The sequence below is a fragment of the Simochromis diagramma genome, unplaced genomic scaffold, assembly GCF_900408965.1.
Source record: "Simochromis diagramma unplaced genomic scaffold, fSimDia1.1 OVJJ01000325.1, whole genome shotgun sequence".
Taxonomy (NCBI): domain Eukaryota; kingdom Metazoa; phylum Chordata; class Actinopteri; order Cichliformes; family Cichlidae; genus Simochromis; species Simochromis diagramma.
The window spans coordinates 28,416-47,543 of NW_024387291.1; the positions used below are offsets into that span (position 1 = coordinate 28,416).

Here is a 19,128-nt window from a genome sequence, read left to right on the forward strand (position 1 = left end):
ACAATATGTAAATAAGGATAGAGTATAGGCGATATCAGCAGCTGTATCAAAATGAGAATTTTATATCCCCCATAGTTGAGTATAGGCATTCAATCCAAAACGTCACATGTTGTGGAGAAATAATGTGAATCTTTTGTGCAATCAAATGTTTTATTTTTATTTGAATAGCACAACAAATAATACATTTGTTAATAAATCTTATTCAGACACAAGTTTGCTTGTTGCTTGCTTCCTCACAAACGACCATTTCTGCTCCTTACATTCATCACCCTGAAAACAGCACAGTGAACAAATCATACTGAAACACTGTGTTTATTTCAGTTACAAAAGTTATTTTTATTTTAGGTTTTACAAAACACATATATATTGTTGGCAGTACTTTAGATGAAGGCAGCATGCTGCTCTCAGACTTACACTTAAACTCAAAGGGTCTATAATCTCTAAACTGATATATTTTACAAAGAAATCCTGTCTGGGCAGCGTCTGGATTTGGACTTAAGAGCTCGTTGGCATTTCTAAAACAATAGCAAACCTGCACACCATACATTGTTTTGTTTTTTGTTTTGTTTAAAGTTGTAGATATACATTAGAGACATGGCAGATTTGCAAATATTCTTCAGGGTCTGCAGTCCTTTTCTCTTCTTCTGTGCTCCTGTGAGAATCTAAAACAAAGGTCACATAAATCATGGGGTTAAATTGATGCCTGTGGGACAAAATTACTCCAACAATATTCAGGACAAATTTATTTTTCCTCTGCAAAAAAATGAAATTGAGTACAAAGCATGTGAAACTTTTCTGTCTTGTGTTGTGTTCATTTATGTCTTTTCTTTTCTCTTTAATGTTTCTGTCCATTATATGTGCAAGAACAAACTTCTGAATCACCTCTTAGTGATAAGTGTCTACAGATTCCTTTTTCGTTTGGCTCTGGACGAAGGCAGTTGCACTTTTCTCCTCTCCCTCTTCCTTCTCTTTCCTGCTTGGCTTCTCAATGTCCTTGTCTAGTCTCGTCTACTTTTCTACTTTTGCCCTGGATGACTCTCACGGTCTGTTACAACCTAAAAGAGGAATTATGGATTTGAACAACATTTTGTTCCTTGGCAGCTGAGAGACAGGCCTCATAAAAAACAGCCAAAACTCACCTTAGCTCTGACATTCTCATAGGATGCCGGGCTAACCAGGGAGAAGCAGATTAGGAAAACATCCTGGATGGAGAGACAAGGAGACAAAGAATTAGAATAGCTGCTGCAGTTTTAATTAGCTGACATGTTATACAAGTTCTGTCTGTGTAACTTTATGTCCATTAGTTACTGTGTGTGCCTGTGTGTGTATGTGTGATTCTGTACCGTCTGTGGCTAGGACAGTGGGCGGAGCCTGTCATAATCTTCCTGTCCAGCTGTATCCCAGAGGCCCAGGTTGACCGGCTTGCTGTCCACCATCACATTAGCTGAATATTTGTCGAATCTGTGGGGAGAGTAGAGAAGGTCAGCGATCAGCCAACAAGTCATAGGCAACCTTTCATTTCATTGGTTATTCATTCATTCAACAATCTTTCAATTCACTGATTGTTTAACCAGTGAAACTCCTGTAATGGAGAAAAAAACAGGACCATACTTGAAATACCACTGTTCACAAAAACATTAACCAACAACATTACTTTGGTTAGTTTGACACAAAAGCCATCCTAACCATGTGTAGCAAGAGAGAATAATACATAATAAGGCAGGGCTGCCCCCGTGTGGTCTCATAGTAGAATAACAGTTTAATTTCTAATTTTTAAAAACTTGAGAAATTTCATCCAAAATGTATTCAGGCTCAAATGAAACTGATAACACAAATGTTTGCAGACACAGATGTTTTTTTTAAAGAAAGAAAGAGACTAGTGTACCAGATTAATCCTGTTTTATGGCCTGTCCGAGGTCTACCCCGCCCTTTGCCTAATGACAGCTGGGATGGGCTTCAGCCTACTTAATGACCCAGTAGTTAAAAAGATGGATGGATAGATGGATGGATTTCCTGAAATAGAAAAGTCACTGAAATAACGTAAACTGTCAAACATAGAACAACTATGACAAACAGTCAACACTATCTGAGATCCTGCTGGTGGTTAGGGAGGATATACGTGATTCTGTTTGTTGTTTAAACATATTTATAGAGTTAAGAGTTCAGATTGCTGGAAGAACAACATTCACGCAGTCTGATTGCTGTTTCTCTCCCAAAATGTAGAAACACCTGCTAACCATGGCACACTCTGCTTTTCCATTAGGTCTGTGCAAATGCTACTTAAGTACACTCATCCTCCTGTGCCATTAGTGATATTAACAGAGTGTAGTCCATTTACGTTGGACTTCAGCATCTACGCACATGTTGGCAGATTTTCTGAGTAATGTAAGTTTAGGGGGACGTCACTGTGGAGAGGAGTGAGGTTCTTTTTTTTAAACAAAAATAACCGAGACAGAGTTTTAGTGTGGAAGGAGCCATTATGTTCCCAAAGTTCAATTATGTTTCCCACAGATGCAGCAACATGATTCACAATGAGTCAACATGAGCAATGTTAATCATGACTGCAAAAAGATTAGCAACTGTGAAAGTGGAAGATGAAAAGTTATAACCTTGTTTACATATAAACAAGTTACAGTAACAGTGTACACACACACACTCATGCAGATACCGATCAGGCATAACATTATGACCACAGGCCACAGGTCCCCCTTTTGATACCAAAACAGCCCTGAAGAATGGACTCCACTGGAGCCCTGAAGGTGTGCTGTATCTGCAACAAGATTCTAGCAACAGATCCTTTAAGTTCTGGAAGTTGCGAGGTGGGGCCTCGGAGCTTCTCAACCTTAAACATGTTGTTGTACTCTTTAAACCAGTCCTGAAACATGTTTGCGTTGCTGAAAGAGGGCACAGCTATAGAGGCCATGTATTTCTGTTGCTCCGTGGTTCAGTTCTGATGCTCATGTGCCCATTTTTGGTGCTTTCATGAATGTACAGAGGTCAGCACGGGCACCCTGACTGGTCTGCAGCTATGCTGCCTCATGCGTTGCACATGACCCTGTTGCTGGTTCACCACTGCTCCTTCCTTGGACCACTTTTGATAGATACTACTGCAAGCCGGGAACCCCCCACAAGAGCTGCAGTTTTGGAGATGATCCAGCCATCACAATATTAATATTATTAATACTGCAGACTCACTCAAACCCCTGTGCTCGCCCATTTTTCTGCTTCTAACTCAAACTTTGACTACAAAATGTTCAGTTGCTCCCTAATACATCCCACCCACTAACAGGTGCCCCGATAAAGAAATAATCAGTGTTATTCACTTCACCTATCAGTGATCATAATATTAAGCCTCATTGGTGTATACTGTTAAAATTAGATACTCATGTTAAACATGGCCCAAATTTGTAAACCTTGTGGTCAATGCATGTGCAAGTAATCGCTGTGCACAGTGAGGTTTAGGACAGTGTTTACTGCTTGTTTATCTGTGTAATATGTGGGGAAATCGTTAATATGGTCATCTCATGCTCACAGCTCTGGCTGTGAACACAGCCACCGCCTGCTTTTTCAACCTGTTTATAATGAACAGAAGAAAGCTGGCTTAAAGTGAGGATGGCTGTTATAACCCTAGCAGGCTCCCACAGGTTCAGCTGCCGCCCATTTCTCCTGAGGAGCCAGTGTATAGCTGGATACAAGCTTGTGGAGAGCTCCTCGGTGTACGCCAGTGTCAGTACTGTGGTGACCTTAGGTGTTTGTTTCCCAGCCTGCAGAGGCTTGTGTAGTGATGTGCTTTGACGTATTTGACGATGAGTTTAGCGCTGTGTTTGAGCTAGTAGTGAGCAGCCAGTGCCCTATGTGAGAGTGAAGTTTTTCTTTGATTAACCATTTCTTGTCTTTTCAGCAGATTCTAGTCTGTTGACATCCTTTGTTGGAGTGATATAACAGTATAGTTGACTCGTTATCTGTCCCCTGAGCTTATCATTGTTAATCCCCTCATCCCCTAGCCCTTTCCTGAGGGTGTAAGAGTGGCCTTAAAGGAAATGGCTTTTTTTAGACAGTGGATGAACAGTTAATTGTCAATCATAAAATGTCAATCAAGTACATCAACATTAGTTGACTGAAGCCACAATACTCTTAAAACAGTTTGCAGCTGAAATCGGTTTACTTGCGGATTCTAGTTTGATTTAAGTTGGCCATGACACTAATGCTGCGGTGTTTTAATCAACAATAAAAGGCTCCTACTTCACTATTGCTCATCTGAGTTAGACTATGTAATATTTTTAGAAAAGAGTATTGAATAGACTACACTTTTTCAAAAATGTCTCCAACTTCCTCCTTTATCTTAAAAACTCAAATTATTTCAGTGTTACTCTAAAAGTCATACCTTGATGACGATCAGCGGGTAGCACAAGCAGATGACCAGCAGGGGGCAGAAGACTCCAACAGTGCACGTGTAGACAATAAACGATGTCTTCCACACTTCTGCTGGTTCAGGCCACACGATGCTGCAGTTCCCATCATCCTTCAGCACGTCCGCGAACACCACTACCAGCAGCACCACCACAAAGGACCCCGCCCAAACGGTGCCACTGATAGCCTTAGCCACGTGGGGGCGCCGCCACCAAGAAGAGCGGATGGGATGCACCACAGCCAGGTATCGGTCCACTGACATCACAGTTAGACAAAAGATGCTGGTAAACTGGTTGATGGCATCCACTGTCATAACCACTCGGCACATCAGAGAGCCGAAAGGCCACGAGAGCAAAGCGTTCTGTACCGCCAAGAAGGGTAGGCCCAGCATGAAAAGCTCATCTGCAATGGCTGAGGATGTAGATGTTTGTGACTGACTCGTGTTTTGTGTAGTTGAAAACAACATGGATGACCAGAGTGTTTCCCACCAAGCCAACGACACAAACGATGCCATAAATGAGTGGGATGAAGATTCCAGCCAAGCCAGGGAGGGATCCTGGTTTACTTTTGGTGCAATTTTGACAGGAGCTGTTAAGGAGAAACGAAGTGTCATCTTGGTTGAAGCTGTGAAGCGGTTCGGAGGGAGTAGAAAGGAGCAGGAAATGAGAGTAGGAGGGGGCAGAGGTGTTGCTCCAGGTAGCTGTAGGAACTTCCTGAGGCAGCAATGCAAACTGGACGAGCTCCATCGAGGCGTTAACGACTATCAGGCAACAGTTGTTGGTAAGCTCACATCAGTAGAAGATCAGCAGCCCTACAGAAAGCAAAGTTAATTAATTTAGCACACTTCATGTGGACATGAAATATAAAGCAATTAATGCATTAAAGGTGTATTCTAACATTTTGGAGATGTCCAGTTAATCAACTCTTCCAACAAATCAGCCGTGTTGGTTGTTCGTCCACTGAAATGTGGCTGTAGAGCTATAAAGTTTCTTCTGGGACCTTTTCTGAGTTCTGTTTTCAGTTTCTGTTCGAGCAGATCTGTTGTTGGAGAAAATGCTTCATCCTTTGTAGCATCCTTTACATCAGGGGTCCCCAATCCCAGTCCACGAGGGCCGGTGTCCCTGCAGGTTTTAGATGTGTCCTTGATCCATCACAGCTGATTTAAATGGATAAATTACCTTCTTAACATGTCTTGAAGTTCTCCAGAGGCCTGGTAATGAACTAATCATGTGATTCAGGTGTGTTGACCCAGGGTGAGATCTAAAACCTGCAGGGACACCGGCCCCCCGTGGACTGGGATTGGGGAACCCTGCTTTACATGGTGGAATAGACACAGCACACAGTTTGCATGCAATTATACACACTGCAGCAAACTTGTTGCTTAACTTTAAAATATAAATATAGTACATAATAATAGTTTTTGTCAAAGTATAGAATTTATGTAAAACCCTTAGGAGTAAGAAAGGTGCTAGGTGTTATTTAGCTTAGATTAGCACCTGGATTATCATTAATGTAACGTTAATCCAGGTCCATGAAACTTCAACTAAACTGCATTATAATTGCAAAATTATCGTTCTGGTTTTTATGGTTCCAAAATTTATTTAAAAAAACAGCTTTGGATAGATAATGAACAAATAGTAGGAAACCAGAACCTTTCTGTGGTTACACATTGTGACTATTTGGAGTGCATTCTCTTTGTAATCCAACCTTGTGGCTAGTATGTGCATCATTTATTAAGCTTAAAAAAATCCACAATTACCTTCAAGTTATGTCCTTGACTCTCTATGCTCCCTTTTCCTCCTTCTCTTTCCTCTCATTCAGCAGCCAGTCACAGCACAAGGCTGCCCCTTCCTGAGCCTGGTTCTGCCACATGTTGCCTCTTATTAAAATGAGTTCTTCCTCCCCTCTGTTGCCATGTGGTTGCTCACAGTGAATTGCTGGGTTTTTCTCTATGATATTGTAGGATCTTTATCTTGTGATAGAAAGCACCTTGAGGCAACTGTGGCTGTGAATTGGCACTATACAGGGAGTGCAGAATTATTAGGCAAGTTGTATTTTTGAGGAATAATTTTATTATTGAACAACAACCATGTTCTCAATGAACCCAAAAAACTCATTAATATCAAAGCTGAATGTTTTTGGAAGTAGTTTTCAGTTTGTTTTTAGTTTTAGCTATTTTAGGGGGATATCTGTGTGTGCAGGTGACTATTACTGTGCATAATTATTAGGCAACTTAACAAAAAACAAATATATACCCATTTCAATTATTTATTTCTACCAGTGAAACCAATATAACATCTCCACATTCACAAATATACATTTCTGACATTCAAAAACAAAACAAAAACAAATCAGCGACCAATATAGCCACCTTTCTTTGCAAGGACACTCAAAAGCCGCCATCCATGGATTCTGTCAGTGTTTTGATCTGTTCACCATCAACATTGCGTGCAGCAGCAACCACAGCCTCCCACACACTGTTCAGAGAGGTGTACTGTTTTCCCTCCTTGTAAATCTCACATTTGATGATGGACCACAGGTTCTCAATGGGGTTCAGATCAGGTGAACAAGGAGGGCATGTCATTAGTTTTTCTTCTTTTATACCCTTTCTTGCCAGCCACGCTGTGGAGTACTTGGACGCGTGTGATGGAGCATTGTCCTGCATGAAAATCATGTTTTCTTGAAGGATGCAGACTTCTTCCTGTACCACTGCTTGAAGAAGGTGTCTTCCAGAAACTGGCAGTAGGACTGGGAGTTGAGCTTGACTCCATCCTCAACCCGAAAAGGCCCCACAAGCTCATCTTTGATGATACCAGCCCAAACCAGTACTCCACCTCCACCTTGCTGGCGTCTGAGTCGGACTGGAGCTCTCTGCCCTTTACCAATCCAGCCACGGGCCCATCCATCTGGCCCATCAAGACTCACTCTCATTTCATCAGTCCATAAAACCTTAGAAAAACCAGTCTTGAGATATTTCTTGGCCCAGTCTTGACGTTTCAGCTTGTGTGTCTTGTTCAGTGGTGGTCGTCTTTCAGCCTTTCTTACCTTGGCCATGTTTCTGAGTATTGCACACCTTGTGCTTTTGGGCACTCCAGTGATGTTGCAGCTCTGAAATATGGCCAAACTGGTGGCAAGTGGCATCTTGGCAGCTGCACGCTTGACTTTTCTCAGTTCATGGGCAGTTATTTTGCGCCTTGGTTTTTCCACACGCTTCTTGCGACCCTGTTGACTATTTTGAATGAAACGCTTGATTGTTCGATGATCACGCTTCAGAAGCTTTGCGATTTTGAGACTGCTGCATCCCTCTGCAAGATATCTCACTGTTTTTGACTTTTCTGAGCCTGTCAAGTCCTTCTTTTGACCCGTTTTACCAAAGGAAAGGACGTTGCCTAATAATTATGCACACCTGATATAGGGTGTTGATGTCATTAGACCACACCCCTTCTCATTACAGAGATGCCCATCACCTAATATGCTTAATTGGTAGTAGGCTTTCGAGCCTATACAGCTTGGAGTAAGACAACATGCATGAAGAGGATGATGTGGACAAAATACTCATTTGCCTAATAATTCTGCACTCCCTGTAATAATAAAATGGAATTGAACATATAAAAACTATAGTAATTCACATCCATGGTTAGTGAAGACAAATGATTTTCTAACATATCACAGGCTTCACATCACTGTCATAACGAGAATATATGTTAATTAATATATAAAAGGGGAAATAAGAAGTTTAATGGTTCCATAACACAAACTGGAGTGGTTGCAGGTATCTTTTGGGTTTTTTACTCACACCATACATTAGATAGTCACTGAATGTCCCACTGAGATGTCCACTGAGATGTGAACAGTCAGCAAGGCTAACCTAACCACACACACACTCCCCTACACTCTCCTCCTTTTTGCCTTTGCTATTGCCTCCCACCCTAATCTCTGATAAACACAATAAGAGCAGACTGACAATTTTCTTCCTGAAGTGCATCACTTCTCTTGTCTGCCATTGCACGAGCAGCTCTGTGAAAACCCTCCCAGGAGGTGTTGCTATGGTAACATAAGGTCAAGACAAGGCTTAAAGGTCCCTGCATGGAGCAAATTGACGAGATAAGTGAGAGTCTGAATGACTGCTGATTGAAGAGTCCTTGCATTTACATTCAAATACAAAGAGTATTGTGTGTGAGATGCCAGGTGTGTGACAAATGCATTTGTGCATGTGTGTACACAAAACCTGCCCTCTGTGCATCTGCAGAGTGAAGATAATATAGTCTTAGAGATCTCAGGGTAAATTTATGTAACTGGTTGTTATTTAAAGTCTGATGCTAGCTGAAATGATGATTACAATTCTAAATGTTCACTTGTTTGCTATACATATCTATATTTATGTGCCATTTGTGGCATAGAATGGAATATGTATAGTTTTCAAAGCAAATCTTAAAATAATAGGCTCAACACAAAATATGATTGAGCTGCTGGTTTGGCAAATTTTGCATAGTCTGTTCTCTCCTAATACAGATATCCGAAGAAACAGAAGCTAGAAAGTTTGTTAAAATAGGAAGGTACTTACTTTTTATTATTTCACATCTCAAGGATTACTCTATCATTCTGGCAAACAAGGTTATCCAGTCATATGGCTTACTAATTCAGTGTTCTGGTTCACTTTCCCTACTTTTTACCTCATTTTGTGGCTGCAGCAGGGAAAAGCAAATGCCAAGCATACAAATTTGAATATCAAACACATTTGGAAAAGACTCAAGACTGGATTGAGGGCGTGAAACGGTAATCTTCTGTGGTTTCGTAACCTTATCATTCTGTGCGAGCAGGAAAAAACTTAAATGACGTTGAAGCTGTGCTGAAAAAAGTAAATATAGAAAAAAATCTCATGTGTAACTGAAATATGTATTTTGCCTGATCATTAAACTTTAATGGTAACTTACTGGTTGTCATTTACAGTAATTTAACTATTAATAATAAGTGAATGCCATATGCCACATATGAGACTGAATAAAAAATATATAATACATATTAATTTTACAAAGTAACACAATGAAAAAGAATAAAAAATTAAATTTAAAACCTTGATTTTTGATTTTTTAAAATTAATAAATTGAATGTAAATATATTTAAAGAAAAAAACCCTGTTTAAGTGAGACAGCACAGGGTTTACAAATGAACTGGTGAAATTGTACCTATTTGCTGAGGCAGTACAATGAGAGGCCTGGGTGGGGTGACTGCAGCTCCGGAGGTAGAGCAGGTCACCTACTGATTCTCATCCAAATATGGCATTGTTTACTTCCAAAGAAAAACAATGGTGACAGCCAAAATGCCAAACTTGAAGCTTCAAAGCAGTAGTCCACAAAAGAGTATGTGCTCTTGTTGTGATTGGGTCCAAATTTTATGTACACTGTTTGACTTTAGGTAACATTTAAATAGTGATAATATTATCAGTGTGAAATATTGTACTTTTTGTTTACTAAATTTAGCCTATTCAATATCTACAGTTACTAAAAATAGCCCCATCTTTGCAAGATAGACCAGTAAACATTTGTAAGTTACTTAGCCCAAAGTACAAAGATCCTAAGCTTGTATTTTCACAAAACACATATATGCTTTCAGCAAGGCAAATATTTGGACTATAAATATTCATTTGTGATATTTCTTTGGGGAAAATAGTGGGTTTGTGATGTGTGTACACTGTTTATGACATGTAATACACAGTAATGTTATTTCTTTTTTTTTTTAAAAGCAATTTCACTCGAAGCAGGAGAGCATAGATTGAGCACAGATACACCATCAGCTAATTGGCTATCCATTAGTCCTACCCCCTCGGGGAATCTACTTCCTCTGTTGCGGTTTAATTAACAGATTTGGACTGGATCCAGTCACCTCCACACCGCTGCCCGCCTCCACACTTTTTATTACAAAGCTGACAAGTGCTCACAGATGCACAGAGTGTGATCAATAATCTTACAAGCATGTCATGTGGATCAAAGATCTGCAAATGCAAACATGGTCACAGAATGGTTTTGGTTGTATTTCAGTTTTTCCGAACGACACATATGGATGGACTTATCTATGGATAGATAAACACGCAGGGAGGTGTTCGTGTGCACACATGAGTCATTTGGCCCTAAGGCAGTGACTGAAGTTAAAAAACACAGGAGACTCTGCAGCACCCACAGTGTCACACTGCTTGTGGAGGGTAGATTTTTGGGACGGTATACAGGAATTTGTGGGGGGTGCATTAATGCTTACATGCATTGCCACAGTTCTGCTAAAACCAATATCAGCAACACTTTTATCCTCTTCCTACCACAGCGTGCAGGACACATGCAGTTTATGAAAAAAAAAAACGTACCACAGGTGAACAGACGAGAATGAAACGCTTTAAAAGCCAAAGAGTGGTGACCAATTAAATTAAAAGCTCTGTTCCTCGGACAGTGAAAGAAAGAGAAAACAAAGGGTCACGTAGAGGTTAATTATTTTTTACCTGTTTCACAGCAGTCCATTAATTCAAGCAGCAGGGCTTCAACAGCAGATTTCATATTCCTTCCTCTTCTTTCCTCTTTCTTTTATTTCCTCTCTACCCTGTTGTTGTTTTCCCCCTCATCTCTTCTTCTATCTCCTACACTGCATGTCACCCTTCTTCATCTCACTTGGTTTCTCCTCATCTCTTCTCTCGTGACTCCTATTCCTCTTAATTCTGCATTTTTGGTTTTAGTTTGAGTTCAATTTCTATTCCAGTCCCCCTTTTTGTATGTGTGCCCCTTTAGAGCAAATCAAGGCCCTCCACTTCCAACCTGTATTGTTTTTTTAAAAGCCACATACACAAAAAATCCTCATTTTTACAGTAATTCCAGGAGTTCTGTCATCAGCAGCAGACAGCTGAGCACCGTGACTGATAAGTTTTTGGCTTGCTGCACCTCCAGAGACTACGGCGCGAAATATATCTCACATTAATAAAGAGTATTAGAGATAAAATAAATCCCACCAATTACACCAGCAAGCAACTAGGACAAACAAGAAAGACACGAGCCACACACAAAGCCCAGACTGCTAAAGTGAACCTAAACACGACACCAGCCACCTTCACCTGATGTATTTACATGTAAGCACGCGTTTCTGGCTGGTGCTGTCCGCTATCACAGGTGAATTCTGCAAATAAAACATGTATCCAGCTGACGGCAATGGCCCCGCTTTTGTTTGGACGAGCCATTGCGTTTATGTTACAGTAGACAAACTTAACGACCGCTTCATTTTTCACAGTCTTGTGTTAGCGGCCATGTGGATTAACACAAGGCTGTCCTGCACCCTCTAAACAGGACCTACAAAGACATGCCGAAGTGGAAACACAAAAATATTCACAACTTCCCGCTCACTGTTTTTCACCGGTCTGCACTTCAGCTGCGAGAACAGACTCACTCGGGCCGTGACAGCGCGGAGACTGTCTCAGGCTCTGCAGATTGAGGGGGTTTGTAAGAACAGCCTCCACCCACAATACCCACGCGCGCACACGCCCGTGTTTCTTTTTTTTTTCTTCCTTCTGTTTTTTGTTGGAATTCTGAGACCCTGCAGACACGGACGTATTAGCAACTCTCTTAACAATAGAAACCACAACCCCTAGTTCTAGAAACAGTTTTGACTGTTTATATCTACATTATATTTAACTGGTTCATGCTCGGATTAATCACATCCTGTATTATCCCTCTCTTGTAGTGAGAGCAAATGTTGTGGAAATCTGAAATAAATCAGTTTTTCTCTGCGACTTTAATTTGACTTTGCATTGGTTCACATTACCAGCAAGGTCCATGTGCTTTTTACAAAGCACCTCCGATATTTACACATCACTGCCGATCCACAATACCGGTCAGAACACTGTGTAGCGAAAGATAACTGATGCATGAGCGACTGTGGTAACCTTGAACAGATTCTTCTTGCCCTCATAACACAAAAACAATACTTTAAACCAACATAAATAAAAATTCTTGCTGTTTATTTATAAATGATTAGGCGATATTGCTCCATCAAATGAATACCATCCCAACTCAAGATATACATTTCATTGGCCAGATTCCTATTAACTTTTTGTCATGGACTTAAACAAAAATCAAAGACACAGACAACGTTGTGACATGTAATCTAAATTCAAATCAGCACTTTTGAGCATTAACTAGTTTTCTGCAGGCATGAGGGACAGTGACCAAAACAATGGAGCCGTTCACTGAGCTTCAGGTCAAGCTTCACACACAGTCTTAACTAATTTCCCATTACACAATCAGTTGTTAATACCTTTGCTGTGACGTGCACACAATGACAAACCAGTAAGCCCTGCATCTCTGGAGCCATTACTTCGCTAGCCCGCTTTGGAAAACCCATCACCTTATGCTTTTTCAACAAGTGCCCTATAACATAGGTATTTTTTACTTTTTGTGCACTTAATTTGAGTCCTACAGACCCATGGCTGGTTACGAAGTACTGGTATTCTACAAAGCTACTCGGGGATAGTGCACCCATCAACCTCAGCTGTCACCATCTATTTACACAACGCTCATTTTAAACTGCTGCTGTTGTGTCTTCGACATTTAATTTCTGATCACCCGACAACATGAAAACGCATACCCCACGTGTTCACTTTAAATATAGATTCATCTTCATTACCGCTACCCTCAACCTAGAAGACACTTTGCTTTTCGCCTCTCTCCTCTTTCCTGCCTCTGTGCATATCGCCTGTAAGTGAACAATGGAGGGCGCCACCTTTTTCGCCATTATCACACAGTCCATGTTCACAGACCAGCCGACTTTTTAACCTTCTTGAACGACCCGCCTTGCAGTCACTTTACGACCTATCAAGCCCCTTTATCGTGCAATCCTTGTCATACCACCTGTTTCTCCCTCCTAGCTATATCTATTAATCGGTCTCCACAAAAAAATGCAAGACTTCCACTCTTAATTCTTTAAGGCATAGTGAGAATGGTGCTTCTCCTGAAAATTGCTGAAGCAAATGTAATGTTCAGTGTTGCGATATGCTTCGTGTGTGCATAAGTATAGTTGGGTCTCCTTCGAGAGTTACTCTGAAGGTGTTTTTTTTTTCCCCTCGTGATGACACTCCGTGTGTGCCCCTTCTCTTTTCTTGCACTGAGGTCTGTTTATTGCAAATATCTTTGACTTGTTTTTAAGTCTTATAATGTTTATGTGTGTATTTATGTCTTGTATTGCTGTTAAATGTGTATTTATGTCTTGTATTGTTTATGTGTGTATTTATGTCTTGTAATGTTTATGTGTGTATTTATGTCTTGTATTGCTGGTAAGTAACTTTCTTGCACTTTATTTTGTTGTGGAAAATTTAACAATAACCTGCAACACACCCAGTGAGCTTGATGTGAAGTGAGTTTAATAAACACATTGCAATTTGGAGAGAGCATCCGAGTGAAACACCAGGACCGTCTCTGAATTGTGGCCACCGCCCTTACATCTTATATACAGACACACAGACAAAGAACATTCCACAAACTCACATGTTGGCCCCTCTCACAGGGGGCTATACCTTCTCCCTCACAGAGAGAATTATGACCGTGTTTTCTGTTTGGCCGTCATGTAAGGATTTACATCCCTGATAAGCAGAAGGAGTCCCACTATCTGTTTAACATCTCCCATTACAATGGCCTCACTGTGTTAACATTCCACATGCATGTACACTAGTGACAGGAGTGAGAAAGTGATATTTCTATAACTAATGTGATATGATTCAATATGTGATTAATACATGAGAAAAGAAATCTGCCACCACAATTTCAAATATTTGTTCAATCTGTAAAGGTGGTCTCTTGTTTTTACATAAGGTATAGCCTGTGGCTAAGGGATCAGAGGTAAGGTAAAAACACATAACAGATGAAAAGTAAATTGAAGAACTCTGTGATCTGTGAATTCATGCTTTTCTCTTTGTCTTTTTGTCTTCAGGTGCTTTACACTTGTCCTCTCCCAGCATTCAGCACTTCAGACACTCAACGTCCAAGACGGAGCTAACACAGAGAGATACTCCATCCAGAAGACAGCCTTACCCCAACCCGATGAGAAGGATGGATGACCAAATGACAAACTGGAGAGTGGTGCTGTGTTCCAGCTATGTAAGTTATCACCTCACATTGGCTACAAACTGTCTTGAAGACTAAATCCTTCCAATAGCTGGTGTAAATCATTGTCCTACAGTACTGTAGGTTTAAGTTTATTTATAGTTATTGTGTGTATATGTTGAGTTTAAAATTGCATTTTAACAACATGCTGCAGCTGCCAACAATGAAAATGCTGTTTTGTGTTAAAATGACGTCTTTCTTGTGTTATTGCTTTGCAGGGAAGCTGAGAGTGGACAGAGCTGCACAGAGGACCAAAGATCCACTCTCAGCACTTCATACCTGACTGGCCACAGCACCACCCCTCTTCACCCAGGGTGAGGAGGGTCCTGACCCCGCCTGCACAGAGGGAGTTGTGAACATGCACTTCTGTGTCGGTGGGTTTAGGAGCCTCCTCAAACTCACACGGATAAAGACTGTCACTGGAAGACGTCTCCATTGCATCAGCAGGAAGCATTTGTATAATATTACAGTTTGTGATGTTTTATACATGTTTTTATTGCATCATTTAAAACTATGAGATATAAAATAAACCAGTTTTCATAATATTTTCTGTGTATTTAGTTGTTTTCTTAATAAGTTATTTAATGGGACATTTTTAACTAATAACCAGACCTTCTGATACGGATGATATGCGAGTGCTGAAATCTGATAGTGTTTGTAATGTTCCTTTGTTCTCAGGAATGTGGCTTGGGTGGACTTGCATACACACTGAAAATGGTTTCAAGTTTTATTGTCATGTACAGATAAACAGTGTAGCCACATTTACCCATAATGAAATTCTTTGGCTCGTGCTCCTCTGCTTTACATGAGCATATAGAAAGTGTTAAATTAAGAAGAAATTAACAGGAAATATCATTAATAATAATGATAAAGAGAAAAAAGAGAGAAAAATAGTATAAAATATTTAGAGAATTTCAGACAAGTTGGTATTTACAGTTTGTGCAGATCTTGTGCAACGAGCATTTAAGTGGCATTAGTTGAAGTGACAGTGTGTAGAGTCCTGTAATTGTAGTGAGTGTGTAATGGTGTGTATAGAATGTCAGCAGTTCAAAAGCCTGATGGCTTGTGGGTAAAAGCTGTCTCTATGTCTGGTAGTGCGGGTCTGAATGCTCCTGAACTTCCTGCCGGACAGCAGGAATGTGAAAAGTCTGTGGCTGGGGTGGCTAGGATCAGAGAGGATCCGCTGTGTCTTCTTCATGCAGCGCAGTCTGTAGAGATCCTGCATGGCTGGCAGTTCAGTCCTGGTGATGCGCTGTGCTGATCTCACCACCCTCTGCAGAGCTTTGCGGTCCAGAGCATTACAGCTGCCGTACCAGGTGGTGATGCAGCCAGTCAGAATACTCTAAGGTGCTATTGAAGGTGAAGGTGGTATTGTACAGAGAGAACAAAGAGCTCACCTGAAAGTGCACAGATTATTGGCAGTAAGAAGGAGTAACTATAAATTACCATAAATTAACTTTGCACTTGATTCGTACAGTTCTATCACATGCACTTAACCAAGGAGCAACCGAGAGTATATAAAGGCTGCAGAATGTTCCATTTGTCTCTTTATACTTGACCTGTTTCTTCTCACTGACTATGAACTTTCTTGAAGATCAAATCCATCCGTTGGTATGAATCATCATCCTGTGCCAGCAGCACTGTAGATTTAAGTTTATTTGTAGTTATCATGTGAATATGTTGGGTTTAAAAGGGCATTTTAACAACATACTACAGCTACCAACAATGGAAATGCTGTTTTTGTGTTAAAATGGCGACTTTCTTGTGTTATTGCTTTGCAGGGCAGTGTCTTTAGCAATCCTGGAACAGCTGAGAGTGGACAGAGCTGCACAGAGGACCAAAGATCCACTCTCAGCACTTGATATCTGATCAGCCCCTGCACCACCCTGCTTCAGCCAACTTCTCATCTTTTTAAGATTAGGCTTAAAACTTTCCTTTTTGCTAAAGCATATAGTTAGGGCTTGTTACGGTCGCTGACCTCTAGTGGCTCTCCCTCTGTGGAAGAGTTTTTTTTCTCCTTTTTCTTGTGTTGCAGGTCTGCCTCATGAGCCACAGCTGAGGTGTGTTCCAGCTCGTCAGCCACGGCATATAGTCTGCCATACTAAACTGCCACACCGCTGCCACTTCCCCCATTTTTGCCAGAGCTGTGAGCTATAGTGTTTTGGGCAGCAGGCGTGAGTGAGTGAGTGAGTGAGTGAGTGAGTGAGTGAGTGAGTGAGTGAGTGTGAGAGACCTTAAACTCCGTGAAACTTTGGTTTTCTTTCTTTTATTGTAAGCAAAGGTGTGCCCTTACTGTGTTAATTAGTTCATCGTTGTGGAAGCAGGTAGGGGTTCTCTGCCATTTTTGTTTCAACTGTTTTCTCCTGCTTTGGTTAGACAGGGAGCTCAGCCATTGTATTTTGTTTTGGTTAGAGAGTACTTGGTTTGATTTTTAGCTAAAGGGGGTGTTTTGTTTGTTGTTTTGGCCTTGGAGACCCTGAAGAAGAGAGCTTCCCTGTGTTTATTTTTACTGTATTAGTTTCGGGCAATAAATCATGTTTAATGACATCTATTCTCCAGTAGTTCATGTTTTCTCTTTCACTTTGTGTTACCCCTCACCCCAGTCAACACTTCGTTTTTAAGTGGGGCGTAACAGGGCTGGACCAGGTGATGCTGAATCCTCCCTTAGTTATGCTGCAATAGACGTAGGCTGCCGGGGATTCCCATGATGCATTGAGTTTTTCCTTTCCAGTCACCAGTTTCTCACTCACTGTGCTAATAGACCTCTCTGCATTGAATCATATCTGTTATTAATCTCTGTCTCTCTTCCACAGCATGTCTTTATCCTGTCTTCCTTCTCTCACCCCAACCGGTCCCAGCAGATGGCCCCGCCCCTCCCTGAGCCTGGTTCTGCTGGAGGTTTCTTCCTGTTCAAAGGGAGTTTTTCCTTCCCACTGTCGCCAAAGTGCTTGCTCATAGGGGGTCATATGATTGTTGAGTCTTTCTCGGTATCTATTATTGTATGATCTACTGTACAATACAAAGCGCCTTGAGGCGACTGCTGTTGTGATTTGGCGCTATATAAATAAAATTGAATTGAATTCTCAATATGTGAAAATTTGGTTTCAAGTAAAGGTCAAGCCATTTTATTAGGGAAGAAAATCATAAAATATAGAGTTTATTGCACAACAACAAGGAAAAAAAAATACAAGAAACATCTGAAATAAATCATTTTAACAAGTACTATCAATCTTTTCACTATTAAGAAAAACTCACTGCATGTTTAGACCCTGATGGATCAGTTTTTTTGTGAGCTGAGTGAAAGGAATAAACTCATATTTGGTAAGACAACATATATAATATAAGTAATATTAACAGTAACAGAAGCACAGCGGGTAGACAAACATACATAAGGATGCTTATTTTACAGACTTCATGATACAGGCCTACAGCTTGTGGAATAGTGCACTCCATGTTAAAAAAAAAAAAAATGTAAATATTTTCTAATAGCTCTGTGAATGATATATATACACATTTATCTGTACCTGTGAGGTTGTGTTGCATTCTGAGGTTCTTCCATAGTTTGGTTTGAAGGCCCTACACAGTGTCTGGTCAGGTGATCATAATCCTCTGCAAAAGTGCCTTTTAAAAAGAAAACAACCCTCTAAGTCAGGGGTGGGGAACTCCAGGCCTCAAGGGCCGGTGTCCTGCAGGTTTTAGATCTCACCCTGGGTCCACAAACCTGAATCAAATGATTAGTTCATTAACAGGCCTCTGGAGAACTTCAAGACATGTTGAGGACATAATTTAGCCATTTAAATCAGCTGTTGGATCAAGAACACATCTAAAACCTGCAGGACACCACCCATTGAAGCCTGGAGTTCCCCCACCCCTGCCAAGTCAAGAAAGGCAGTGGCTATAGTATGGTGTCCATTCAGATGGAAGACATGATCTTCTTTATGTCACCCCACAGTTTTAAAATCACAGAAAGTATTTTTTTTCCACTGAATGGCTCTCTTCCACAGTTTTTTCTTTTTGTTCCGTCATACTCCCCTCACCCCGAACCAACTCAAGGGTTTGCATGATGGATATTTCTTCCTGTTAAAAGGGAGTTTTTCCTTCTCACTGTCACCATTTGATTGTTGGGTTTTCTCTGTATTAACGTGGGGTGTTAACTTACAGTACAAAGTACCTTGAGCCGAATGTTGTTGTGATTTGGCGCTACATCAATAAAAATGAATGAGATCGGTATGTATGTGATTTGATAGAATCTGAGTTGCTTAGATAAAAGTTATAATCATAGACTTAGAAGCAATCAAAGTGCTGCAATGATAGCAAGTGTTGTTCTGTGCAAATGTTTGAGGCACTTGGATCTTTTGATTGTTTTCCATCGCACAGTACCACAAGGAAAGGCTCATGATTAGTCCCAGTTTTCCTCTGGAGCACATCACTGACCCTAAATATTTGACAAAAGTCATAAAGAGCTGTCTCCAGCAGCAAGATAAACAGCCAGTATGGTTTCCACAGAGTCTTAATGTCAACATAACAGAATCATTCAAGGATAATAAGACAGAACTCAGGCTAAACAAACAAGAAGTGGGACAACCTGCCC

At 40.7% G+C, this 19,128-nt stretch overlaps 1 long non-coding RNA gene and 1 pseudogene across 1 annotated transcript; one reads left to right on the plus strand and one right to left on the minus strand.

Moving 5' to 3' along the window:
• Positions 1-293: 293 nt before the first annotated feature.
• LOC120716436 lies at positions 294-11,808 on the minus strand (annotated as a pseudogene).
• A 1,796-nt stretch (positions 11,809-13,604) lies between these two features.
• LOC120716390 lies at positions 13,605-15,082 on the plus strand. Its single transcript, XR_005691887.1, has 2 exons — positions 13,605-14,531; positions 14,756-15,082. It is a non-coding gene; the product is annotated as an uncharacterized LOC120716390 (long non-coding RNA).
• Positions 15,083-19,128: the final 4,046 nt, after the last annotated feature.